General features: G+C 31.1%; 1 long non-coding RNA gene across 1 annotated transcript; it reads left to right on the top strand.

Annotated features, from left to right (window-relative positions):
* Positions 1-9,608: 9,608 nt before the first annotated feature.
* On the top strand, positions 9,609-12,944 carry LOC132295483 (uncharacterized). Its single transcript, XR_009478497.1, has 2 exons — positions 9,609-9,902; positions 10,042-12,944. It is a non-coding gene; the product is annotated as an uncharacterized LOC132295483 (long non-coding RNA).
* The last annotated feature ends 8,006 nt before the right edge of the window (positions 12,945-20,950 follow it).

The raw sequence follows: 20,950 nt of genomic DNA, 5'->3' as shown, positions 1-20,950 counted from the left end.
TAAAACAAGGTATAAACATAAAACCCAATAAACTCATAATGAAATTTAAATAAATTTTCAATTAAAACAAACCAATTCATAATTAAATAAATAAAAATATAATTTAAACAATAAAATAAATTCCAAACCTATCCTTTTTAAATTAGGGGTATTACAGTTTGGCCAGACTTCTTTGGGCTTTGGTTTTATTCACGTGGTTTTGTTTTATGATGTGGATGGATATTTGTGAATAAGGATAAGGAAAGTAAAGAAAACTAATGATGACTTAGTTTTTTATTTTTGTGGAGGTGAATGTGGCAATTCAGATTTTTATTTTTAATTTATATTTAAAATTAAAATCACTTCACTCATCTAATTTTATACACATCACCTCACTTTAGTCATCTAATTCTATCCAAAAAAATCTATGATATCATCATGCAAAAACTCGAAAATTCTAATAAAAATCATCAATTCTTTCAAATTACAAATACATCGATATACTTTTAGGATCATAAAAAAAATATCCTTTATTGATAGAAGGATACAATTCCTCAATTAAATATATAAAATTTCTAAATAAATAAAAATAAATCCACAACACCAACTCTTCCACCTAAGTTCGAAACTAGTAATCCATGTTCATTTTCGGTACCTAAAAACTAGAGGGTGGTGGGACGGAAAGTCCCAGTAAGAAAAACCATAACAAGAATTTCAAGAAGGTTTCATAAAAATTAGCTTTACAAAATATAGATATACTTTTAAACAAAAATACAAGAATTTCAAAATATAGATATGCTTTTAAACAAAAATACAAGAATTTAAATTTCAAGGAGGTTTCATGAAAATTAGCTTTACAAAATATAGATATTTTTTTAAACAAAAATACATATATACATTCTAAGTAAAATAACAATCACAAAATATGTGAGATAAAATCACCCCCAAACAATTCAAGATATAAAGAAAAGAATTATCCTCGCTGAGTCATCAAAGCCACAAATTTCGGCCCTCTATCTGTGCATCTCGGTTATGTGTATGTGTTTCTTTTTATCTTTCCTTCTCTGTGTCATTACCAAAGTCACAAAGCACTCAATATATAGGCAATTCCACCATATCCAACAAATTTCAATTCAATTATTTTAAGACAATAAACCATTAGTGGACCCCGCCACTACCTCCTTTACCTTATCTTTTCCCTAATCACTTCATTCATCTGATTCTATACACATTACCTCTCAAATAAACAATAAACCTATGTGAATATGCCAAAGTCAAACAGAGTTTTGGCAAAATATCTCTTAGTGAGCCCCGCCCAATCAATACCTTTTCTCTCCATTTTCAGCAACTTGCTTTCATTCCTTCTTATCTCTATCAGACAATATATATATATATATATATATATATATATATATATATATATGTAACAAAATTAAATCAAACTCCTTAAATATGTCTTAGTAGACCCCACAAAAATCCTTACCATTTCTTTTTTTTTTCCCCCTTCGGCTGGCAACAAGCATCACCATCAGCATACTATATATGTGTATATATATATACACACACAATAACAATAATATCCATATATATATATATATATATATATATATATATATATATGTTGTCCAATAATGGACTCTAGAGGGGGGGGGGGGTGAATAGAGTCCTAGCCTAACTATGCTAAAATCAAAATTTTCTTGCAATTTCAATGAATGTCTTAAGCAAATTAGCAATTATCTAATGACTAACTTATGCAAGTGAATCAGTAAATAAACACAGGTATAAACTGAAATGTAAAGAGGAGAGTTAATTAATTTGCAAACATAGATACAGCGATTTTAGCGAGGTTCAGAAACTCCTACTCCTCGGCTCAAGACCCCTCTTGAGACTTCCCAATCCAATATGACTCATCCTTACTGGTAGAGAGCAAACCTTGAAAGAAACAGTTCCTTCCTTCTTATAGCTGAGAGACACCCTCTCTTAGTCTTAGGGCCAAACCAGCCCTTACAATAGCTTGTCTAAGAGAATTCCTTCTCTTAGTCTAACAAAGAAATAATTAAGTGTATTACAAAGATCTCTCTCTCTCTCACAACTTGAGATTACAGTTCACACTCTCTAGAGAATCAAATGATATAAATGAAGCTCACTATCTCTAAATGATGTAAGTGTGTGAGAGATAAAATATCTGAAGCTCAGTTTAGAGAATCAATAAATGAAGGATGGCCAAACTTTTATACTCAGTAAGATGATATGAAAAGCTCGTTGTAAACTTAGGCTCAAGCGCACCAGCAGCAAGGCTTAACACCTCATATATATAAAGCTCTTCTATGATCAATAGCTGTTGTAAACCCTTCACTTTGCCGTTGAGAACCTTTCTCTTGATTAAGACAGAACATAACAACATTTGGCAGAGAAGTTTCTTTTGACAGAGATGCCATATTTGACAGAGGTGTTCAGTGCATAGGGCAGGTATCAGATTTGGAATCATGTGTATGGCTTTTTTATGGATACTAAAGTTGTTAACCTCAAAACAAGAACATTAATACTATTAGAAGACAGTTAATATGCCAGTATACACATGTGAATCAAACTGTAGAGTCATAGCATGAGTCACGGGTTGAAAGATGAAGAATATATGTATCAGATCTATTTGACCAACAAAGAAGTCGACTTAGTTGAGAACTGAGTCGGCTAGGTTCAAAATTGAATCGGCTAAGTTGAGTATCTTCAAGATTCTGAAAGTAAAGAGCCTCGGTCTGACTTAGTCGGCTGGGTTGAGAAAGGAGTTGGCTCAATTGTGACTTAAGTCGGCTGGATTATAAAATGAGCCGCTGAGTTTGTATTTTGATTTTGATGAGCCTCGGCCTAACTGAGTCGGCTGGATTACAGACTGAGTCGGCTGAGTTGTCTCAGTCTATTTTCTTGATGTTCTGTGATGCCTCAGAATGTGTATGCTATGGTTTGAAGTGTGTAAATGATGTATGACCTTAGAGTGAGCTTCAAATGATCTCATAGACTCTTTACATTTTGCTCCTAAGCCATTCACCAACCTGTCTACCCCATAGGTAAGTTCTGCTGATCTTTTAGGTTGCATGGACTTCCTTGTACCGATTGTATTTTGCCTTGATGATATGTTCCAGTGTGATTTCAGTTTCAATGAATTGAACACTTCCTTCCTTTCCTCACAATGTTTCTTTTGATCTGGAATTGAACTTTAATGTAAACATTAGTACATTGAACATCATTAATGGTTTGTTATCATCAAAAGTACCGGATTGCCCTTAGGAGAAATCTGCAGGATCAACAACATATACACACACAATCCATATCAATATATATATATATATATATATATATATATATATATATATATATAACCAATACTCATGGGTCGTAATTCTTACCCATCTAGGCTTCATATCCAAGTAATCTATGTTACACATTTGGTTGGTCTATTATAACTATCCAAATCCATTCCTTTTACAATAAAATAAATATCACTAATCACATAATTACAAACAACTACATAATTAAGTCACATAGATTACATCACACAAATACACATCAACCAATTAAATCATTTAAGTACATAACACATAAACACATAGCCACATAATTAAAATAAAAGGAGCACATAACCACATAATTAAAATAAAATACAAATAAAATAATTTAAATAAATCCTAATTATTTCCTTTTGAAATTTAGGTGTGACAATGGTTTTAACTCTCCCATCCCTTTTTACCGGTTGTCACAGCACTCTACTTTCAGCCAGAGGTTAAAAAAATTCAATATTTCTTGTAATATTTAAGATAAAACTAATCAAAAAAAAAAAAAAAAATAGAAAGGGAAAGAAAATGAGCAATACTTAGGTCCTCACTAGTGAAAATCTACCCCATATTTACTAGTGATATGAGTCCATAATAAATAGACATGCTATCTTAATTACTAAATTTAATATTGTGGGTAAATACACACTTACTAAATCACAACCAAATCATAGAAATTGTGATTTATTATTGATCCACATCGCTGGTGAATGGTGTAAATCCTCACTAGTGAGGACCTAAGTATCGTTCAAAAAAAATTGAAAGAAGTCACCAACAAAAAACAAGAAAAAGAAAGGAATAAAAATATGACAGTTGTAGATTGCAACAAACATGGTCCAGAAATCATATATATATATTGGCAAACCAAAACAAAGATAAATTTGGAAAAAAATAATCAAAACAAAGATAATATAAATATTTTATAATTTTCTTCCCAAGTGTTTCAGCTTTGAAAAAAATAATCAAAACAAAGATAATTCGAATATTTAATAATTTTTTTTAATAGATTGAAAAATAGATTGAATTTTTAATTTTTAAATAGCATGCATTTAGTGAGGTATATAATAATTTAAATTGTAATCTATTAATTTATTTATGGGTGAAGTGTTGTGCAAATCACAGATTACTTTAAGTTGATAAAGTGGATAAAAAAAAAGAGATTTTGCTTTTAATTTTTTATTATTTTTTAGTCGATGTATCATTGTTTTATATGTCAATAGTGTAATTTTTAATTACTTTTTCACACCTAAACAAATAGACAATGTTAACTTTAGTATTAAGTCCAATTTTCTAACACATATAATTTTTTTCTAAAGATTTTTTTTTTTTTTTCAATTAGTAATGAGACATGATTTGGAGAGGTGAAGAGATTTCTATTTTTATTTTTTTTTAGTACTTATCTTTTATTATTATAATTAATTGTTTGAAAATTAAAAATAGTAAGAGTGATTTTGTATTAAAAGAAAAATATATAGGCGAGTTTAGAATATGATCAGAGTCAGGATGTGACAACCCGGCTGATTTATTTCAAATTGCAAATGTATTTGAAATTCCTCAATTTAAATACCATTATGTAATTTTGAACCATTTTTAATTATATTTTAATTTTATATTTATTTTCATTATTTTTAATTGTCAAGAGCACCGCACTGAAACCAATACATATAGGTAATATCTACCCACACACTCCACACAAAATATTAATAATGGACCCGCCACTTTCTTCTTATCCCCGCCCCACCGGCATTCATCTGATGCAAAAATATAATAAGGAAAAGGGTAATGGCGGGGTCCACTAATAGTTATTGTCTTAAGTAATTGAATTGATAATTGTTGGTTGATATTTGTTGGGTGTAGGTGGAGTTGCCTATGTATCGAGTGCGTTGTGACTATAGCATACAAAGAAAAATTGAGGAAAAATATGGAGAGCCGAGATGCACAGAAAGAGGGCCGAGACTTGTCGCTTTGATGTTTCAGCGAGGATAATTTTTTTTCAGGTAGGATTTTTTATACTTAGTCGTTTGGGGTGATTTTATTTTAAATATTTTATTATTTTTATTTTATTTAAATTGTATATATGTATTTTTGTTTAAAAACATATTTATATTTTGTGAAATTAATTTTTATGAAACCTTCTTAAAATTCTTGTTGTTATGATTTTTCTTATTAGACTTCCCGTCTCACCAGATTGCTAGTTTCGGGTTTAGGAATTGGTGTTGCATATTTATTTTATTTATTTAGAAATTTTGTATATTTATTCAAGGAACTCACTTGATCAAAGTCTCCAAGTCTCCGCCTCCTTTGTCCATCTCGAGTCTATCTTTGCTCACTCCTCTGTTTCATTCCTCTATTTTTCTCATCTGTATCCACCAAAGTCACAAAACAGATAAACATATAAAGACAATTCCACCTGCACAATATATCTTACTGCTCATGCCTCCATCAGACAGTAGCATCTCATTTTGAACGAACGAACGAACAAAAAAAAAAAAAAAAAAAAAAATTTAATTAATTGGGTCCCGCCCTTTCTTTAATCTTCCTTATCTTCTATCATCACCTAACAAATGAATATCTCACACAAACATACCTATCATCACCTAACAAATGAATATCTCACACAAACATACAAACATACCAACTCACGTGAATGCCAAAGTCAAAAGAATTTTTGTCCAAAAATCTTTTAATAGACCCACCACAATCCTCACAATTTATTATTATTTCTTTTCTCTTTTCTTTCTACTTTGAGCCAGCACACTCCTTATTCCTTCTTTACATCCATCATTCCATTAGCATAATGAATTGTGTAATCAGGTAATTTTTAATTAATTATTTATATTAAATATAGGATTTTATTTTTTTATTTGTTGTATAATTAGTTAATTAAAAAAAATAAGTCTAATAATGGACTATATAGCGATCATCCTTATTCCTTCTTTCCAGCATTTCATATTATATATATTATAATGAGCATTATATATATTGTGATGACGATGACGGATTTCACTATAAGATTTTTGACTCAAATTTTTTTTTAGCTTTGATATTCACGTGGGTTTTTATATTTTGAATAGATATTTATTTGTTAGGTAATGATGGAAGATAAGAAAGATAACAAAACCAAATCTTATATAAACTATACACCCACTGACATATCTATATCTAACACACTTAAGCCGATTATTGAATTTCGCCACCTAACAGTCCAATATCTCCTATAATCAATTTTGACAATAAAAAATAGTAAAAATAGATATAAATTAAAATTTTAAAAATTTAGGTTATTACATCCTACCCCACATTAAAAAAATTTTGTCCTTAAAATTTAAATCCAATTAAATAATTCTTTATTTGCTTCCTCACCAAAATTACAAATCAGATACAAATATATAAAGGCAATTCCACGTGAATAAGCCTAAGTTTTTTGGCCAAAAATATATCTCCCAGCGGACTCGCACCATCTTCACATATCGAGCGCTAGGTTAAAATATATTTTTTGTGTAAAATATACTTTTTTTTATTTTTTATTTCTATTTGTTAAGATACACTATTAAATTATCAATGTGTAAATTTATTGTATATTTTATACAATTTTTTTACACGACTACTTCAGTATATTTTCTTTTCTCCTCCTTGTTTCTCATTCCATTAATAAATTAACCTTAGGTTTGTAGAAATTAACAAAATAATAATTAGTTGTTATTAGGGTTATATTTTTACACAAAATATAAAACAATAGCTGGAATTTAAAATAAATAATTAAATTTATTATAACACATAATATTTATATTAAAAAAAAATATACATAACGGTTAAAAATAATTCTCTTAATATCATACGACATCATCTCATTTTAGACATAATATCATCTCTTACTGTATGGCATCTCATTTTGTTCAAAATGGATCTCTCTGTCCATTTCGGCTCATTAGGAAATTTTTTGTCAAATTTTTTTTGACTTTGGCTGTGATGCACGTTAGTTTTGAAAGGTATTGTATATGAAATCAGATGAATAAAGATATGGATAATGTAGAATGAAGAATGGATAAGTAGAGTAAAGTAAAGTAAGAATGGATGGCCGACCCATTGATATTGAAAAGTCTCTGGGAACTCTCGGTTCTCTCTGTTCTTCTCGATTTTGCGTGCGTCCTCTATTTATCTCTCTCTGAGTATTCACTCCAGTTCACAAAACACTTAATATATAAATGCAAATCAGTTAGAAAAATCATAACAAAAAAAAGAGGTTTCATAAAAAAGAGATTTTTACCTTATTGTTTTTTTAGTCATCTAATTCTATACACATTATCTCTCAAATAAATAATAAAGTTTCATGCTTAATAGTCAAAGTTAAAAAATTTTAACAAAATATTTCTTAATGGGTCCCGCCCAATTAATACTTTATCTCTCACTCAAAGCAACCAGCTCTCATTCCTTCTTATATCCATCATAATACATATACACACACACACACACACAACAAAACCAAATCAAATTCTTTAAATATTTTTTTAATGAATCTCACAAAAATCCTTACTATTTCTTTCTTCTTTGTTTTTTTTCCTCCTTCCGTTGGCAGCAAGCATCACCATCACAATACTATATATATATATATATATATATATATATAATATGAACTATACACTTTCACAAAAATCAAATCACCTTCTGTCCAAATTTTCATATGAACTATACACTTCCACAAAAAATCAAACCACTTTCGGTCCAAATTTTCATATGAGCTATATACTTCCACAAAAATCAAACCACTTTCGGACCAAATTTTCATAAAAATAAAGATTTACAAATCCAACAAATCAAGACCCAACATCACTAATAAATAATCTTGACAATTAAAAATGATAAAAATAAATATAAATTAAAATCTTAGCTTATTTTAACAAATACATCATTATTAAGAAATATTTAAGGAGTTTGATTTAGTTATATATACAAAAACTAAATCAAACTCCTTAAACTATATAAATCTTCTAATGGAGCTAAGAAGGAATGAGAGCATGTTGTCGAAAGTGTAGGGAAAAGGTATTGATTGGGCGAGCTCTTTATATATATATATATTTATATACAACAAAACTAAATCAAATTTCTTAAACTATATATATCTTCTAATGGAGCTAAGAAGGAATGACAGCAGGCTGTCAAAAGTATAGAGAAAAGGTATTGATTGGGCAGGTCCATTAAGAGATATTTTATCAAAACTCTTTTAACTTTGACTATTGCGCATGTGGTGCTAATGTGTATAGAATCAAATGAATAAAGTGATAAGGGAAAAGATAAGGTAAAGGAGGTAGTGGCAGGTCCACTAATAGTTTATTGTCTTAAAGTAATTAGAATGTATTTATAATTAGTTAGAATTTAAAATAAAATAAAATAAAATAAATAAAAAAGATAGAGACAATTTGTGAGAGTTAGAGGAAAATAGATTGAATTTTTAATTTTTAAATAGCATGAATTTAGGGAGATATACAATAATTTAAATAGTAATTTATTAAATTTTTGATAAGTGAAGTGTTGTGCAAATCACAAATTACTTTAAGTTGATCAAGTGGATAGAAAAATAGAGATTTAATTTTTAATTTTTTATTATTTTTTAGTCGATGTTTCATTGTTTTGTATGCAATAGGGTAATTTTTAATTTCTTTTTCACACTCAAATAAATGAGCAATATTAATTTTAATATCAAGTCATGAATACAATTTTCTAACACTTATAATTTTTTTTTAATTTCTTTTTCACACTCAAACAAATGGGCAATGTCAGCTTTAGTATCAAGTCATGAATGCAATTTTCTAACACTTATAAAAAAAATTTAAAGAAAAAAATTTCCAATTAGTAGTGAGACGTGATTTCGAGAAGTGAAGAGAATTCTATTTTTATTTATTTTTAGCAGTTACCTTTTATTGTTATAATTAATTGTATTGATAAATATTAAATTTAAAAAATAGAAATACTGATAGTGATTTTATAAAAAAAAGTATATATGTGGGTTTAGAATGTGATCAGAGTCGAAATGTGACAACCCGACTGATTTATTTCAAATTAGAGAATGTATTTAAAATTCCTCAATTCAAATACCATTATGTAATTTTGAACCATTTTTAATAACATTTTAATTTTATATTTATTTTCATCATTTTTGAATACCAAGAACGCCAAACAGATACCAATACATATAGATAATATGCACGGGCACACTTCACACAATAGTTCACCATACTAATATAAAATATGAAAGATCAAAATATCAATAGTGGACCCCATACTAATATAAAATATGAAAGATCAAAATATCAATAATGGACCCGGTCATTTTTTTCTTAACGCCTTCAATCATAATTCAAAAAAATAATGAGGAGGAGGAAGGTAGTGGCGGGGTCCGCTTATTGTCTTAAGTAATTGAATTGATAATTGTTGGTTGATTTTTGTGGAATTGCCTATATATTGAGTGCTTTGTAAGTATGGCAAGAATACAAAGAAAGAAAGAAAAATTGAGGAAAGATACAGAGAGTCTTGATGCATAGAGAGAGGATCGAGACTTGTGGCTTTGATGATTAAGCGAGGATAATTCTTTTTCAGGTAGGGTTCTTTATACTAAGTTGCTTGGAGTGATTTTATCTCAAATATTTTATTATAGTTATTTTGTTCAAATTGCATTTTATGAAATCTTCTTGAAATTTTTGTTATGATTTTTCTTACTAGACTTCTCACCCATCAGTTTCAGGTACCCGAGAATGAATATAGATTGTTAGTTTCGAGCTTAAGTGGAAGAGTTGGTGTTACGAATTTATTTTATTTATTTAGAGATTTTGTATATATTTATTTGAAAAACTCACTGTATAAAGTTTCCAAGTCTCGGCCTCCTCTGTCCATCTCGGCTCTATCTGTGCTCACTCCTCTGTATCTTTCCTCTAATTTTCTCTTCTGTATCCACCAAAGTCACAAAACAGATGAATATATAAAGGGAATTCCATCCACACAATATATCTTATAGCTCACGCCTCCATCAAACAATATCATCTCATTTTGAACCAAAAAAACAATCAACTGGTTCTGACACCCTTTCTTTACTCTTCATTATCTTCCATAATCCATCATCACCTAACAAATAAATCTTTCTCCATATAAGCCCAAATGAATGTCAAAAAAAAATTTTGGCCAAAAATCTTCTAGTGGGTCCCGCCACAATCATCACAATTTATCATTATTTCTACTTTGGACCAGCCCACTCATTATTTCTTCTTTTCACCTCTGTCTATCATTCCATTAGCATTACACACACGATGATGGTGGCGGGTCCCACTAGGAGATTTTTGACCAAATTTTTTTTGACTATATATATATATATATATATATATATATATATATAAAACAAAGCCAAATTGTATATAAACTATACTCCCACTAACACATCTATGTCTCTCACATATTTATGCCTAACACACTTAAGCCCATTATTGAATTTCGCCACCGAATAGCCCAATATTTCCGATAATCAATTTTGACAATAAAAAATAGTAAAAATAAATATAAATTAAAATTTTAAAAATTTAAATTATAACATCCTCCATCACATTAAAAAAAATTTGGTCCATAAAATTCAGATCCAATTTAATAATTCTTTATCAGATACAAATATATAAAGGCAATCCCACTGACACAAAATATCTACTGAGTCGTGCCACCCTTTCCTTCTTTGGCATTTGAGAGGTATTGTATATGTGAACCCTTTCCTTCTTTGGCATTTGAGAGGTATTGTATATGTGAACCCTTTCCTTCTTTGGCATTTAAAGAGATAAATCAGATGATTGAAGGCTAGGATAAGGAATAGTAATGTAAAGAAAGAATGGGTGGTGGGACCAGTTGATGTTTTGTTCAAAAAGAAGATAAAGGATAAGGAAAAGTATATGTGAACTCTCGGTCCTGTGTGTCCTCTATTTATCTCTTTCTTTGTGCACAAAACACTCAATATATAAATGCAAATTAGTATGAAATCAGTAGATTTCATGAAAATTAACTTCACAAAATATATATATATAAATTTTTATTTTATTTGGTAAAATATATCTTAGTAAGTCTCGCCAATCAATACTTTTTCTCTCCACATCTTCAACAACTTGCTCTCATTCTTTCTTATCTTCATCATAAATTTTTATTTTATTTGGTAAAATATATCTTAGTAAGTCTCGCCAATCAATACTTTTTCTCTCCACATCTTCAACAACTTGCTCTCATTCTTTCTTATCTTCATCACACTATATATATATATATATATATATATATATATAATATAACAAAATCAAATCAAACTCTTTAAATATTTCTTAATAGACCCCACTAAAATCCTTACCATTCCTTTTTCTTTTTGCCCTTTTAGCTGGTAGCAAGCATCACCATCAACATGCTATATATATATATATATATATATATATATATAATATGAACTATGCACTTCCACAAAAATCAAATCGCCTTCCGTCCAAATTTTCTTATGAACTATACACTTATACAAAAATCAAACCATCTACCGTCCAAATTTTCATAAAAATAAAGATTTACAAATCTAACAAATCTAACATCACTAATAATTAATCTCGACAATTAAAAATAAATATAAATTAAAATCTTAGCTTATTTTAATAAATACATAATTACTAAAAGATATTTAAGGAGTTTGATTTGATGTTAGTAATGATCATAAATATATATATTTCCTGATAAAGATAAGAAGGAATGAGAGCACCTGAAAGTGAAGAGAAAAGGTATTGATTAGGCGGGCCGAGATATCTTGTCAAAACTCTTTTGACTTTAACTATTATGCATGTGGCGATAATATGTATTTGATTTATTTCAAATTACAGAATGTATTTGAAATTCCTCAATTCAAATACCATTATGTAATTTGGACCATTTTTAATTATATTTTAATTTTATATTTATTTTCATCATTTTTAATCGTCAAGAACACCAAACAGATACCAATACATATAAGGTAATATTCACCGACACACTTCACATGACAGCTCAGCATATAAAATATTAAAGATCAAAATATTAATAGTAGACCCCGTCACCTTCTTCTTGGCACCTTCATCCTTCAGATTCAAAAAAACATAATAAGGAAAAGGGGGTAATGGTGGATCCACTAATGGTTATTGTCTTGAGTAATTGAATTGATAATTGTTGGTTGGTATTTGTTGGGTGTTAGTTGCCTATATATTGAGTGCTTTGTGACTATGGTTAAGTATACAAAGAAAGAAAGAAAAATTTAGGAAAGACTCAGAGCCGAGATGCAGAGAGAGAGAGAGTGCCGAGATTTGTGACTTTGATGATTCAGTAAGGATAATTCTTTTTTAGAGTAAGATTCTTTATAATTTGAATGAATTGCGTGATTTTATCTCAAATATTTTAGGATTGTTATTTTGCTCAAATTGCATATGTATTTTGTTTAAATACATATCTATATTTTGTAAACCTGCTTGAAATTTTTGTTATGATTTTTCTTATTTTTTTTTACAGAGAGTTGTCATCTCACCACCCTCTAGTTTCAGGTATTAAGAATGAACGTGAATTGTTAGTTTTGAATTTAAGTGGAAGAGTTGGTGTTACGAATTTATTTTATTTATTTAGAAATTTTGTATATTTATTTGAGAAACTCACTGGATCAAAGTCTCCAAGTCTCGGATCTGTCCATCTCGGCTCTATCTGTGCTCACTCCTCGGTGTCTCTCCTCTATTTTTCTCTTCTGTATTCACCAAAGTCACAAAATAGATAAATATATAAAGGCAATTCCACTGACACAATATATCTTAATGCTCACGCGTCCATCCGACAATATCATCTCATTTTGAAAAAAACAAAAAAAAAAAAAAAAAAAAAAAATTAACCGGTTCCGCCTCCCTTTCTTTACTCTTCCTTATCTTCCATCATTACCTAACAAATAAATATCTCTCCAAAACATACAAACCCCAGGTGAATACCAGAGCCAAAAAATTTTGTGTCCAAAAATCTTCTAGTGGGACTTCCTACCAACATAACAATTTATCATTATTTCTTTTCTCTTTTGTTTCTACTTTCGGCCAGCCCACTCCTTATTCTTATTAATTCTTTCCATCATTCCATCAGCATTTTATATATATATATATATATATATATATATATGTAATATATACACACAATGGTTGCAGGTCTTACTAGAAGATTTTTGATAAAAATTCTTTTGGCTATATATATATATATAATATGTACTTTAACAAAACCCAATCTTATATAAGCTATGCTCCCACTGACATATCTATATCTAACACACTTAAGCCCATTGTTGAATTTCGCCACCTAACAGCCCAGTATCTCCCATAATCAATTTTGATAATAAAAAATAGTAGAAACAAATATAAATTAAAATTTTACAAATTTCGGTTATCACATCCTCCATCACATAAAAAGAATTCTGTCCCCAAAATTCAGGTCCAATTAAATGCTAGTAATTCTTTATTTGCTTCCTCACCAAAACCACAAATCAGATACAAATATAAAGGTAATCCCACCGACAAAAACAATATCATCTCAATTTTGAACAAAAAATCCACCGGGTCCAGCCACCCTTTCCTTCTAAGCCTTCATTTCCTTACCTTCTTCAATCACAACCAAATACAATCTCTCTCTCAAAACGTCAGACAACCCACGTGAATAAGCCAAGATTTTTGGGTAGGCAACCCATGTGAATAAGCCCAAAGAATAAAGAGTGGGCTGGCTGAAAGTAGAAGGAGAAAAAAAAAATAATGATAAATTGTGATGATGATGGCGGGTTCTCCCAGTTGAACCCGCACCATCATCACAAATTTTCTTTCTTTCTTCCCCCACTAATTTCAGCCAACCTGCTCACATTTCACATTTCCTTCTTATCTCCATTCTTTTGTCCTATATAAACTAACCAACGAGCATCTCCAACGTTAAAATATTTTTTTTTGTGTAAAATATATATTACTACTTATAACGTATTATGTTCAACAGTCTATTAAGATACGTTATCAAGTTATCAATGTGTAAAATTATTGTGCATTTTACACAACTTTTTTACACGGCCATATCAGTATATTTCCTTTCTTCTCCTCCTTTCTCATTCCATTAACAAATTAATCTTATATTAAGTAGATTTGTAAAAATTATGTAGGGTCTCGACATAATAATGGTTAATTGTTATTAGGGTTATATTTTTATACAATGTATAAAATAACCGTTTGAGTTAAAAATAAATAATTTAAAATTTATGTAAATCTATTATGACACATCATATTTATACAAAAAAATATAAACAATGGTTAAAAATTCTCTTAATATCATACAATATCATTTCATTTTGAACAAAATATCATCTCTTATTGTAAGACATTTCATTTTGTTCAAAATGGATCTTGCTCACTAGGAGATTTTTTGTCAAAAAGCTTTTGACTTTGGTTTTTATGCACGTGGCTTTTGAGAGGTATTGTATATGGAATGGGAAGAATGGGTGGCGAGACTCAGTTGATATTTTGTTCAAAATGAAGATAAGGATAAGGAAAAGTCTATGTGAACTCTCGGTTCTCTCTGTCCATATCAGCTCTGTGTGTCTTCTATTTATCTCTTTCTCGAATACTCACTCAGTGCACAAAACACTCAATATATAAATGCAAATATAGATTTTTACCTTATATTTTCTCTTATCACTCCATTCATCTGATTCAATACATATTACCTCTCAAATAAACAATAAAGCCACATGCATAATAGCCAAAGCCAAAAGAGTTTTGGCAAAATATCTCTTAGTGGGCCCCGTTCAATTAATACCTTCTCCCTCCACTTTCGGCAACCTGCTCTCATTCCTTCTTATCTCCATTAGACTATATATATATATATATATATATATATATATGCAACAAAATCAAATCAAACTCCTTAAATATCTCTTAGTGGACCCCACAAAAATTCTTACCATTTCTTTTTCTTTTCCCACCTTCAGCTGGCAGCAAGCATCACCATCCACATACTATATATATATAATATGAACTGAACACTTCCACAAAAATCAAATCACCTTCGGTCCAAATTTTCTTATGAATTATACACTTTCACAAAAATCAAACCACCTTCGGTCCAAATTTTTATAAAAATAAAGATTTATAAATCCAACAAATCAAGAACCAGCATCACTAATAATTAATCTTGATAATTAAAAATTAAAAAAAATATATAAATTAAAATCTTAACTTATTTTAGCAAATACATCATTACTAGGAGAAATTTTAAGGAGTTTGATTTGGTTTTGTTGCATATATATATATATATATATATATATATAAATATAACAAAACATCCAATTTCAAGTCAGCCCTAGTTAATCCCCCACCAGATCCATTCCAAACCTAAGGCCTAGTTAAACAAACTTCCTGTCCAATTCCAAAAAAGTCAGCCAGTGATTATTTTGAGAAACCTTATGTACCCCTTTTTTTATATTGAACCATACCTTAGTCACATAAAGGATTCCATCACCTTAATGAGATCCTATTTCCCAGGTAACCTTCATTTTTGCCCAAATCATCCACACAAGACACTAGCCTTCTATAGAGACATTCTCTACCATACCAATTCCATTTTTATCAAGTCAATCCCAGATTGCAATGATCCAACCAAAGTCATTTATCATTCCCTATACATCCAACGGATCATTTCCACGGAAGAATGGGGTATTCATCCCTCTTTATTTCAACCCCTGCCTAATCATGAAATTCATTTAAATTACTATGATTATATGGCAGCATGGTCAACAATCTTGTTACACCAAAATGAGTCATTCACTCATTCTTGGTTTATCAATTTTGACAACAAATTCGAAAGTCAAATCCCAATTTGGTTTTTGAAATGGTGGTCACAACATGGAGCCATTCTAGAAATCCTTCCCCTTACTCTTGCAGAACAGGTTAAATATTTTCATACAGTTCACAAAGTCAACAAACATAATTCTCAATTCCCGATTCTTCTCATCTTTTCTTGTAAGTACAAGGTCCATGGATATTCAAATGGCAATATGATATCTAGAATAATGTAGCCATTCGACGACACTATGTCAAATGGTGGGACACTTTCAAGTTTGACAGAATTATAGGCTATGTCGAAGTTGAATACCCAAGACATATCCCTTCCCAAGTTATTCTAGTTACTCAAGCACAAGATCAAGTCATGAAACAAAGTAAGCCAGAAAAGTACTTTTCTATGAACACATCTTGATCTAGAAGGCCTCCTAGTTCAAAAATAGTAGAACTTAAAGAATTAGCAACATCCATCATTAACTGCATACAAGATCTCTTCCAAGGGGAAGAAAATGATAATGAAGTTGATGATGCATCTTCCGCTGCTGAATCAAGTCACCCAAGAGATCCGCATTCTGATCCTTTGTTCCAAGATAGCCAAGATCCATTTCAAATCTAAGGTTATCTCCAAAGAACAAGTCAAAGTTACTATTTGCTACAGTAAGTCAAAGTTACTATTTGCTACAGTACCTGTCGGCAGAAACACTATTTCTACAGTTCCCCGACAAAGTACTATTCATCTACAGTAACCGTCGGCACAAACGACAGGAACAGTAAATCACTATTCATCTGACTATAGATGAATAGTGATTTACTGTTCCTGTCGTTTGTGCCGACGGTTACTGTAGATGAATAGTACTTTGTCGGGGAACTGTAGAAATAGTGTTTCTGCCGACAGGTACTGTAGCAAATAGTAACTTTGACTTACTGTAGCAAATAGTAACTTTGACTTGTTCTTTGGAGATAACCTTAGATTTGAAATGGATCTTGGCTATCTTGGAACAAAGGATCAGAATGCGGATCTCTTGGGTGACTTGATTTAGCAGCGGAAGATGCATCATTAACTTTATTATCATCTTCTTCCTCTTCAGAGACATCTTGTATACGGTCAATGATGGATGCTGCTAATTCCTTAAGTTCTGCTATTTCTGAATTGGGAGGCCTTCTGGATCGAGATGTGTTCACAGAAGAGGACTTTTCTGGCTTACTTTGTTTCATGACTTGATCTTGTGCTGGAATGATAATAACTTAGGAAGGGATGTGTCTTGGGTATTCATCTTTGATATAGCCTATAATTCTGTCAAACTTGAAAGTGTCCCACCATTTGACATAGTGTCGTCGAATGGTTACACTATTTTGGATATCATATTCCCATTTGAATATCCATGGGACCTTGTACTTACAAAAGAAGAGGAGAAGAATCGGGAATTGAGAATTATGTTTGTTGACTTTGTAAACTGTATGAAAATATTTAACTTGTTTTGCAAGAGTGAGGGGAAGGATTTCTGGAATGGCTCCATGTTGTGACCACCATTTCAGAAACCAAGTTGGGATTTGACTTTTGAATTTGTTGTCAAAATTGATAAATTAAGAATGAGTGAATGACTTATTTTGGTGTAACAATATTGTTGACCATGCTGCCATATAATCATAGTAATTAAAATGAATTTCATGATTAGGCAGGGGTTGAAGCAAAGAGGGATGAATACCCTATTCTTCCATGGAAATGATCCGTTGGATGTATAGGGAATGATAAATGACTTTGGTTGGATTATTGCGATCTGGGATTGACTTGATAAGAATGGAATTGGTATGGTATAGAATGTCTCTGTAGAAGGCTAGTGTCTTGTGGGGATGATTTGGGCAAAAATGAAGGTTAACTGGGAAATAGGATCTCATTAAGGTGATGAGATCCTTTATGTGACTAAGGTGTGGTTCAATATAAAAAAGGGGTACATAAGGTTTCTCAAAATAATCACTGGCTAACTTTTTTGGAATTAGACGGAAAGTTTGTTTAACTGGGGTTTGGGTTTGGAATGGATCTGGTGGGGGATTAACTAAGGCTGACTTGAAATTGGATGTTGATGTAAGGGGTTGGAATATATTAACCAGGGCAAGAGCAGAGGATGACTGTTCTTGTTTAACTGGGAGGCCACGAGGGGCACCTGGGCATATATCAAATGGCCTGACTGGTTGTTTCCCTTGGGGAGGCTGTCTAGGAGGTTGGTTGTTTGCCATTGGGTTTCTGCAAGAATTCTCTAGTGAGAAAATCTGAAATCCTTTGATATATTCTATATCAAAATCAAAGATACTTAAAATAGCTTGCCAGTGGGCAAAAATTTGTTTAGAAGCAATATTTTGAACATCTTTTTCTAAAACATATTTTGCACTTTGACAATCAACATGAACCAAAAATTTTTGATTTAAAATATCATCCTAAAATTTACTGATATATAAAACAATAGATAATATTTTTTTTTCTTAATAATACTATAGTTACTTTGTGCATTTGTCCAAACACCAGAATGAAAACGAACTAATTGTTCGGGAGTATTTAGACTGACTTTTTGTTTGAGGTTGCCGCCATAACCAATTTCGGAGGCATCTATTTTAGTAATTTTAAAGGAGTCAGGAGTAGGAATGCCAAGGCATGGCAAAGTCTTGACATAACGCTTTATGGATTTGACTATATTAGTATAAATGGAAGTCCATGGAGGAGGATTACTTTGAAGACGGTCAAATAGTTGTTTACATTGCTTTCTGAGGTCTTTATAGAAATCAACAATGTAATTAAGAAATCCTAAGAATCGTTGTGTTTTTATAAAGAATTTTATCAGGGAATTTATCAGCAAACTGGATGGATCTGTCAATAGGACGAATCTGTCCCTGATGGATGTGGTAACCAAGTAATCTAACTTTGGTTTGGAATAGTTTGATTTTCGCGGCAGAGACTACAAGTCCATTTTTCTCGATAGTAGCTAGAAATGATGTCAAATGTTTCCAATGTTCATCGAATGACTTGGAAAAAAGTAGGATATCATTAATGTAGACAAACGAAAAATGACTGTAAGGATTAAAGATGTCATTCATGATATTTTGAAATTCATTTGGAGCATTTTTTTATTCTAAAGGGCATAACTTTCCACTCATAATGTCCAAATGGAGCGGTGAAGGCAGTTTTGTACCTATCTTTCTTCCTTAGTCTAATTTACCAAAAACCTGATTTCATATCAAACTTAGAGAAGATGATTTGTGACGGCGCAAGTTTTGTAAACCCGGTGCGTCAGTGATGACCAAAAGATGACCCGATAACGGATCCAAAATGCGGAAGTGAAAGGTGAAACAACGGTCTCTAGAGATACAATGCGTCTCTAAGGCACCAATGTGACCCTCAATGAGGTCACGGAACCCAAAGGAAAACACATGCAGAAGTGTCGTTTCAAAAACGGACAAAAAAGAACCTAAGGACAAAATGGTCATTTTGCAAAAAAGTGGATTCAGATGCTATAGAGCACACCGATGGGAAGATAATGAAAAACTAATCATGATGGACTCAAGAATTGCATTATTCAGAGTTTGGACGAAGTAGAAAGGTCAAAAACAAAAATCATGTCGTGGCGGCCCGACAAGGACAGCCCACTACATTTGTACTAAAAATCTGTAAAACCTGGCAGCAAGGATTTTTCGGACAAATATGGATTTTTGAGGGCCAAGATGACATTTTCTGGAAAAACATAATGAAGAAACACCCCCCCCCCCCGAAATCGAGTTTTCTACTCAGCAACGCGGGCGAAAATAAAGAAAACGCATTTTGAAAAACTCGAAATGCCCCTGATATAGAATATAGTAAAAACTCAAAAAATGTAACCTTAAGTTTTTGTTTCATCAAGAAGGGTATTGTTTGCCAAAGTGAGCATGCTAGTGTATGTAATATGATAAAATAGATGTGCTACAATGGTCTATGACCTCATTACAATATATTTACAAGTTTTGGCATACTAAGCCTCAAATTCTCACAATAAGTTATAATGGCAATACTTTAGTTTTAAAGGAAACATACTTGTAACCTTTCAAGTTAATGGCCCTTTGCCTCATGTCATACATGTAAAATGAACACTTCCAAATGTACTTAGATACATATTACAAAAAGGAAGTCATCTTAACTTCTAAAATACCATACATCCATGGCATACAAAATATAACATCCAAAAGATAAAACATGCTAAACAAGTGCATGTCCATATACAAAAATGCTTCAAGTACTCATGAGCCCTTATGGATGATGAGCATCCACAAATATTGTCTCCTTACCTGTAAAATAACCCACACAACTAGGGTGAGTAATCATGTTACTCGTAGAATGTGGTGTATGCGCATACCCTATAGTTTCAAGTATGATGTGAACCAAACATAGATCATCACAAGGGTGCATTCCACCTAACGTTTATGTTTTCAAGGTACTCTAAGGGATCATCTGAAGTTATACAAATATTTGAAATGACAACTACATAGCATCCAAGTATACATGAACAAGTAAACTAACCGCATTGAAACTAAAATCACCAAATCACAAGCTACAAGAAATCCATGATTTACAACTTGGAATATAATGCGAAATCAAATAATGGAAAGACTAGGATATGTGGCCATGAGACCATACAAGTTATTATGGGTAATTACGACCCACAAGGTACTACCTAGTGCGCACTATGACTTAGGAGAATTCCTATCCTCCGTACTAGAGCCAAACCCTGCCATCAACATCTCATATCCTTACAAGCT

This window comes from Cornus florida, unplaced genomic scaffold (assembly GCF_030987335.1).
Source record: "Cornus florida cultivar Cherokee Brave unplaced genomic scaffold, ASM3098733v1 CherokeeBrave_3.0.0_Hap2_Chr01, whole genome shotgun sequence".
Lineage (NCBI taxonomy): Eukaryota > Viridiplantae > Streptophyta > Magnoliopsida > Cornales > Cornaceae > Cornus > Cornus florida.
The sequence above is the reverse complement of the archived record's forward strand: the minus strand, read 5'-3'. Positions and strand labels throughout refer to the sequence as shown.